Source organism: Vidua macroura, chromosome 3 (genome assembly GCF_024509145.1).
Source record: "Vidua macroura isolate BioBank_ID:100142 chromosome 3, ASM2450914v1, whole genome shotgun sequence".
NCBI classification, from domain to species: Eukaryota; Metazoa; Chordata; class Aves; order Passeriformes; family Viduidae; genus Vidua; species Vidua macroura.
The window spans coordinates 64,312,878-64,321,144 of NC_071573.1; the positions used below are offsets into that span (position 1 = coordinate 64,312,878).

The following is an 8,267-nucleotide window of genomic DNA, read 5'->3' on the forward strand; positions in this document are numbered from 1 at the left end:
TGAGAAACACACCATCCAATTTATTCTCTTTTACTTTAGACTGTTGCTTCCAGCTACCTGTAACTAATGAGAATCCAAAAGGAGAGAAGGAACATAAAAGTGAGTTACTCATTAATAAAAGGAACTGTGTGGACAGCATGTACTCTCTCTTCAAACTATAAATAATAAAACTACCAATTCAGAACAGAAAAAGCCAGCATTGCCTTTTCAGTGATGCTTTTTCTTAAAAGCATCAATCCTTATGATAAACACCTTCTATGTTCAAGTGGAGACCTTCCAATCACACCAATAACAGGTTGTTTCCATTAGAAATTGGCTGAGAATTATTTTTATTCAATTTAATTACTTCCACAATTCTAGCTTTTCCAGCAAACAAATGCACGTTCAAGGGGAAAGAAAACAAATATCCCTCCAACCCTCACATACTCACCTTTTTAAGCTTCTTTAAGCTCTCTGAGGTAAACAGCAAGCACTTTAGTGACAGTTTCTGAGTAATGATGGGGAAGAGAGGGGAAGTGGTTGAAAGCACCACTGGCTTCTTAATGCCAACTCTTTTATGTTACTCAGGGAACACATGTTCAATCACTGCTTATGAAACAGCTTTGACAACATGGAGAGGAGCTTTTTGCTTGATGTTTGCTTAAATGAAACTCCATCTATTGTAGAAGCAATTGCTTATAGTTTACTTTTTGGTGTGGTTCTTTAGTATTTTTTTGTTAAACAGAAGCAACTCACAGTCTTAATAATAGATTAGTCAGCGGCTGTCTTCTCTGGAGGCTTTGTCATCAAGAGGTTTCACTGCAATCCAGCTCTTCTGAGAAGAAATTTAGAGAAAATATCAGAAGGGTGGTAACAACAGAATTTCTAACACCTGACCTTTCCAAGAAGAAAAACAAGCGAGACACATTAGAAGACCCTATCCTCACTTCAGACCTTTCTTTTAAAGTCACACCATTGCACATGATGCCTACTTCCAAGAAAGCAGTAGGCTGTTTCATTTTTGAACGTAGAACATAACTATCACATTAAAGCTTTAGCAAAACATGTTTACAGAAGTCCCTGCATTTTTATTATACTGTATTGTGCCTTGGAGAAAGCTTTTCTTAAGTGAACAAAAGCTGCAGCAGACTGAATTAGACTTGAAGCCTGAAACAGATCACATGTTGTACACTTAGAAATTGTTTTACAACACTGAATTTAACCTTATCTAAGGCAGACTCTATTAGCAAGATATTTTAAGGCAGGGACTGCAAACCACTGTGCTGTTGTTAGCATCTATTTGTTATTTCTTACTAAAGGTACAGTCAACCGACCTTCTTTCAGTCTGTTAAATAAGGTTCCTCTTCCCTGTTACGTTTTTCATGCATAGATGGTGAACAAAGGCTTCACAGCAACTTTTTAGAGGCTCAGCTTTGAGCTTGGAATTACAGGGTCACGGGACAACTCAGGCTGGAAGGGGCTCAGGATTCCCTGGTCCAGCACCAAGGTCAGATTAGGCTGATCACGGCTGTGCTCCCTTGGGGCTGGAACTCCCCAGAGCAGAACTGGCACAGCCACTGTGGGCAGCCCACACCTCTTCCTCCTTGGACTCTTTTCCTTGTGGACCATCTGAACCTCTCTGGCTTGGTCCAGCTGATGCCCCCTGTGTCTTTGGCACTCTCTTTTTGACCACCTCCCTCCCCATGGTACCAGAGGCTGCTGTCAGCACCTCCAGAGCCATTTCCTTCCAGACTGAGGCAGCCTGTCCCTCAGCCTTTCCTCATGGGGCAACTGCTCCAGCCATGACCATCAGGCTTTGATACTCTAGAAAATGGCTCCTTCCCTGGAGGAGAGTCCATCCTGTTTTGCAAGGAAACAGGAAAGGTGAACTACACTGACACACTCCACATCATCTGACTCCCTGTGTCCAGGGAACCACGATCTTATGTGCACTTTCATCAGTTAGTATGAAATATTTAAGAGCTGCCAATGCTTCTGCATCTGTCTGAGCAAGACCAAGGTACCTTGAAATGAAGAAGATATAAAATATCGATGGGTCAAGTGGTCAGCTAAAGGATACAAATGACACAAGATTCCAAGGTAGGCAAAACAAACCTTAAAAGGGATGTTGAGCCTGAGCAAAGGATAGCACTTTATCCAGACACAACACCAAGTTGTGTGGTGTTGAATGCTGCACATCTTCCAAGGGCATTTCAACAACTCCAAAGCTGCATTACTGATCACAGTTCCAGGTTGCTCAGGAGCCTATGGACAAACTCCTGGATTTCCAGCAGAATGTTGTGTATTGGTTGCAAAAAAGACTAAAATAAAAGGCTATCCATTTGTCCACGGGGGATGGAAAGCAGTATAAATTATTCCCTCTGTTCTGCCTCAGCAGGTATTCAGAACTGCAAGCATAAACATCACTGTTTACTGTAAACCCAGTTCACCTTCCTCTGTTGGATGGAATATGTGGACAGGATGGGGAAAGACAACAGAGACAGCTTTGCTATTATTATATATGTAGTAAATACTGCTTAATCTGTAGATTAAAAGAAGAAGAAGGAAAAAGAAAAAAGCAAGTGCTCCCTGATCTGCAGTTTTTCTGGGGACACATAAAATGGAATATTTTTAATTCAGAGCTGCATCCTTGCAGCACAACCCAGCACAGAAACTGCCCCTGCCTCTGGGTTCAGCATGGAAAGATGTCACATACCAAAGCAAAGACATGCAGAAAACCTCTGCTGCATATATTCAGTGCTTTTTGTACTCTGGGAAGCCAGCTGAAATCCTCCTGTCAAAATGCTTCAGCCTGGCTGCACCTGGCCAGAGCTCCACACGCAAGGCTGCTCAAGGTCTGTCTCCCCATGTACAGTGCAAACCTGATCCTGGTTAAATCATCACCTCCCTTTGCCAACAGTGGTTTTTTTGGCTGTAGTCAGATGTGCTGCCTCAGCCACAGCTAAACCATGTGAAAGACTCCTGCTGCCAGCCCACCCCAGCCCTCCCCCTGGTCTCTGGGCAGACGCCACACTCCCTCTCTGCAGTATGTGACTGCCCTTCTCTGCCCTGCCAAGGTAAGGGCACAAGTTTGCATGTCCTACCCAATCTTTCACCACAGCACAAGTTAAACAATTCCACTGACAGGGTTTTCAGATCCATCCCTTGGATGCATTTGAACCGAAGCAGACTGGATAGCACCTACCTATGATGCTACTTCCCACGTTTCTAGGAGTGATGCAACCACTGGTGAGAAACTTCTGTAGGAGTTGTTTCTGACACCAGCTGGGAGGCACCCAGCCCAGGCTGCAAGGTGGCAGCTACCTGGAGCACAGGGAGAGCCATGTGGGTCTGCCAGGAGGCCAGGTCCTTGCAGCAGGGAAGGATGTTTGGCTCCATCCAAGTGCAAGAGGATGAGGCGGGGCACAATGCCACATAAGCGTTTGTGCTTGTTCCCAAAAACAAAAAAAAAAAGACATCATTGTGCACCTCATCCTTCCTCTTGCTAATATCAAACAAGAGAATAAAGTCAAATGGAATTGCTATACAAGCATGGTGGTGCTCTGTCTTTAGTGGGGAATGAATGAAGGCTTTAATGTATATAAATGATTGAAAAGATGTAGAAGAGAGCTTTGTGCAATATAAATGCAGAAGAATATTTTCAAAGAAATCAACATTATCCAGTGAGCACTTTATTATTTATATATGTACATTCATGCCCAGAGAGCAAGGCCAGCTGATACAATTTATACAAAAGCCAGCAAATCAACTTAATACACTATTAAATCTTTCTAAAGAAAAAAAAAGAAAAAAAAAATTAAAAAAAAATCAGCCAAACCAAACCACCTCAGAAAAACCTGCCCACAGTAATTTTACAGGGAGATAATGAAAGAGAAAAGACACACAAGTATTGTGATGCTATTAATGTTGGCAAGACAAGAAAGGAGAAAATGGGCAATTACCTGTAAACACAGCTCCTCAGCTGTGTAGCAGAACAAATAATCAGAACAAAAACCACCACCTAAAAGTCAATAAAAGCACATGTATTCATAAAGGTCTTGCTAGATAAACTCACAACATCTTTTCATATTTCTCCTCCATTATCCTTCTCATGATACGGGGAGAGTGTTACAGCATCCTGCTGTGCAGAAAAAGCAGAAGAGGACGTTCAGATGTAGCCTTAACCAGAAGAAACAGCAGTGGCAGTAGGAAGCAAATTAAAGTCTAATCAAAAACTTGTAAGCAATTGAGAGAAACTGATTGTGGAAGAAGCTAGTTTTTATTGTGACCACAGTAATCGAGTGTTTGCACTGAGTCAAGAAAACAAAGAAAATTATTGCACCAATGGCTATCAACCCTGTATCAAGAAGCATTAAATTATGGACAAGGAAAGCAACACATCATCTTATGAAGTTGAGGAATGACAGTGTTTGTATTCATAGCTCATTATCAGAAACATCTCAGACCTGTTGAGCTTATTTTGAGAGGGCTATGGAGAAAAAAAAAAGAACGATCAAAACTTTCACTACTGTGCACTCCCACGGAGCAAAGAAATTGAAAAATATAATCACCAAGCCTTGAGTAGCAGAAGTTATAAAGCTCAGCATTCTATGTAGCACCCGCACAAATTTTCAGATGTCTATTAAGTTGAATGCCTGCTACAGTGCTTCCTTCAGTGAGGGCATCAACTGCATCTCCCTCATCTCCCTGGCCAGAAGCTTTGAGGTTTGTAAAATTTTGTCACTTTGAAATCTCTGCTATTCTGTTTATATTGGCAGAAATTAATCTCCAAGGGTAAAAAAAATACACCAAGGCAATGAGGGGAGCTATCAGTCAGACAGCATTATTATTGTTTCAGCTTCATCTCCTTAGGAAACCAGGCTGAAATTAATATAGTCAGGGCAGAAGGAAAGAAATAACAAACATAAATCTAAAATGGGAAAAACTTCTAAAACCAGATTTTTAAAGTCAAGTACAGAAGGCATTATTTCACGTGAGGAAAGCCAGATGTGGGAGCTTTTCACAAACAGATCACCATTTCTGACTTTCTAGGATTTCTGCTAAGCCACACTCTTAGGCTGCAATGAAAAGCTGGATGATCCCCTCATAAAAACGCAAACACCAGAATCTTAATCCATTCTAACACAGATGTTTGACTGTCTAAATACTTCTACCAGACAAGATCACTTGGATTTATTTTTGTAATTCTCCCCTTTCAGTGGTGGGGATGATCCCATGGGTCTGAGTGGCCAGTCCGGATGCCATAGAGTGCAAAAAATCAATCCAACATCCTGAACTGTTCCACTTCTCACAAAACTATTTGAGAGAATGAGGTGCACCCTAGGGAGAAGCTGCAATGCACAGAGGCTCTTTGGACATCAAGAAGTGGAGAGAACACACCAATTTCCCTCACTTTCCCTGCAAAGCCATTCAAAAGGAAGCCACACCCAGAGAACTAAGTGTGGTCCTGAGGCATCTTCATCAGGAGAAGAAATCAACAAAGTCCAGCAAAAAGGCCAGCAGGAGTTCAGGGAACATATGATCTTGAGCTGGTGATTCCTCACAGATTTTCCACCCCAGGTTTTAGAAACTGAAGGAAACAGTTACATTCTGAAAGGCTTATTACTAACAGAAAATATTATTTGTTAACAGGATAGTCAGTGGATGGACACAAGAGAACTGTTTTGCACTTTCAGACAGATTAACAATATGACCTGACTGAGTTTCTCTGCATTTCATGATTTGCATCAATATTTTTTAAATTTGTTGTGAATTTGAAGTTCATGCATATTTTTATAGCATACTGATGTGTTATGCTGTTTTGCCTTAATTTGTGACTGTCATGACACATCTAATTAAAAAAAAAAAAAAAAAAGGAAAAGACACTGGTCTCTGTTCCAACAGGATGTATTACAAAGGTACAGAACTAAACCTCCACTCTAATAGAACACTAAAGTGTGTGCTTTTAGAAGTTATGTGAGTATTTAGAGTTAAGTTTCAAATTATCTTACTTAAATTTGTAAGTATTTGCTATCAACCACTATGTAATATTTCAAAACCATCATGGCATGCACATTCAAGTTCAAAACTTCAAAGAGAATATTGTAAGTTGAAATAAAAAAACTCAATAACTCAGACCATTCTCATCCCCATGACTTCTTCAGTCAGAAAAGGTAAACAAAGTGTCATTGTCTTTCCTTCAGCTGTTTTTAAGGTCTCTGTTTTGATCAAATTTTTCATAATGATTTTTTTTCCTAGATACAGAAGGTGATGACGTTATACTGTGTAAGTCAATATGCCCTGTGTATTTCCACATTAACCAATCCTAACCACAATGCCCCCAAATGTACACAGTAATTTTATCCATTTCTTCAGGAATTGTTAATACTCTTTCACTTCTCTCTTTGCTAAAAACACTTGCCTGTTCTGCAGAGTCCACAAATAACTTCAACAACTGCTAAGAAGCATCACTTATAACTGGATTAAGAAACAATTCTCTTGCTGCCAACATTCTGTGGCAATCAAAAAGAAAAAAAAAAAAATCCTGCCTCACATGTGATCCAAGTACAAGGACATTCCTTGCAAACACAGAAAGCTGAAAGTCAGTGATGTATTTTAACTGGTTCTCTAGGAATATATTTTGCATCCACAAACTGCATGTTAGTTGTTCATTATCTTGTCCGTGCAACTTAAATTAAGGATTTAATGCACAAGGGTTATGTTTCAAATATGTAATATACCTAAGCAGTAAATTACTCTCTAGCCTTCGTGTTGTCACCACTGATTAATTTGACCATATAAACATAATTTCAGGAAGGAGACGTGCTTTAAAATCGCACCTGGCGCACTTCTGATTGCTTTTCTGCCGGAGAAAAAGTCATTTCAGTTTCCTTCGCCGTGAGAGGCAGCCTATGTATGACACCGATTAGCGGCTTCCCCTAAAGTTAAATAATACCTGGCGCTAAGAAACATTAAACCTGCTCAGTCCGGAAGCATCCAGGGCAGGGAGGCACAAGCAGATCACCCGTGACCTATCCCGAAGAACGCCTGGGACGCGGTGGTCGGGCACGGGACATCACGTCCCCAGGACCTCCCTCTCCGGCAGCTTCACCGCTCCTCGTCCGGAGCTGCCGGGCCGCCCGCTCTCTGCTCCAAACTTCTCCCCGTTCCCTTCGATGCGCGAAGGCTGCCCAGGGCCGGGAGGGACGCGCACGGTACCTGGGCACTCCGCGTCGCCGGGAACGCTCGGGTTTGCGGGCGCAGGGCGGGCGGCTCCTCCCGCGACCCCGCCGCTCCTGCGGGATGTTCCCGGCCGGCAGCCGGCCCGGGGGCCGACCCGGCCCCGGCAGCCACGGCCCGGGCGGAGCGGGACCCCGCCGCGCCTCTCGCCCCCGGCCTGGCCCCGGCTTCCCCCGCCCGCCGCCGCCGCCCTCACCCGGCGCCGCAGGTCCCTGCCCTCGGATCGCGCTGCGCCGGGAGCCGCGGCCGTGCCCGAGGGCGGCGGGATGCCGCGGGATGTGGTGCCGGGGTGCCGCGCCGGGAGGCGCCGAGATGCCGTGCCCGCCCCCCCGGCGCGCCCGTCCCCGCAGCCCGTCCCGGCGGGAGCAGCGCGGGGGCCGGGCCCCAGGGGCTGCCAGGACTGGAGGTGGCCGGCGTGGGGCACCATTCCCCTAAACACCGAGCGCCGGCTGGCTCAGGCTGCCGCTGCCGCCGGGAGAGGGGACCTGGCTGGGATACCCCTTCCCCTGCCGCCTGTGCGGAGGGACGCAGCTGCCGAGGGTCCCTGTCCCGCTGCAAACTGATGTGGGGGGAAACAGCAGGTCCTGGTGCCCTAAAAACAATAGAGAAAACAGCTCTTACCTGGAGCTTTGCTGACTTTACTCCCTTTTCTTTCTCCTCTTTTTGGCTGCAGTCCCTCAAACTGCACCAGCAAAATGACACAGGACATCCTCCCACTCCTGCCCGACGCAAGCAGCGAGCGTGTGACAAGAAGTTGGCACCTGGATGTAGCCATATGTGACCCTTTTTGGCTCCGAGCCTTGTTACGTCACAGTCGCACAGGGAGAGGCCGTGGTGCAGCTGCACACCTCTGTCAAGGCTGCTGGCCTCTGGGACATGGGTCTTCATGCAGGAGTTTGGAAAAATCCAGCCTTGGCCTGGAATCAGCAGTCTTTGCTGCTCTCCGCTTAAAATGGTGCCCTGTGAAGAGTGCTGCAAGTTCTCTATCTTAAAGACTGTGTTCAGTGGAAACACAAAATTAACATCTTCAGGCATATTCTACCACATTT

At 44.7% G+C, this 8,267-nt stretch overlaps 1 protein-coding gene across 5 annotated transcripts in view; it reads right to left on the reverse strand.

Annotated features, from left to right (window-relative positions):
* PKIB (cAMP-dependent protein kinase inhibitor beta) overlaps positions 1-7,924 on the reverse strand; it is a 53,076-nt gene extending 45,152 nt beyond the window's left edge. Inside the window, exon 1 of one of the 5 annotated variants that reach the window (XM_053973693.1) lies at positions 7,840-7,924. The gene's annotated coding sequence lies outside the window, so the exon portion shown is untranslated. Of the gene's footprint in view, positions 1-735; positions 756-7,197; positions 7,284-7,414; positions 7,513-7,839 lie in introns of those variants that run through there. The other 4 variants (XM_053973692.1, XM_053973691.1, XM_053973697.1 and 1 more) reach the window with 4 other exon arrangements.
* Positions 7,925-8,267: the final 343 nt, after the last annotated feature.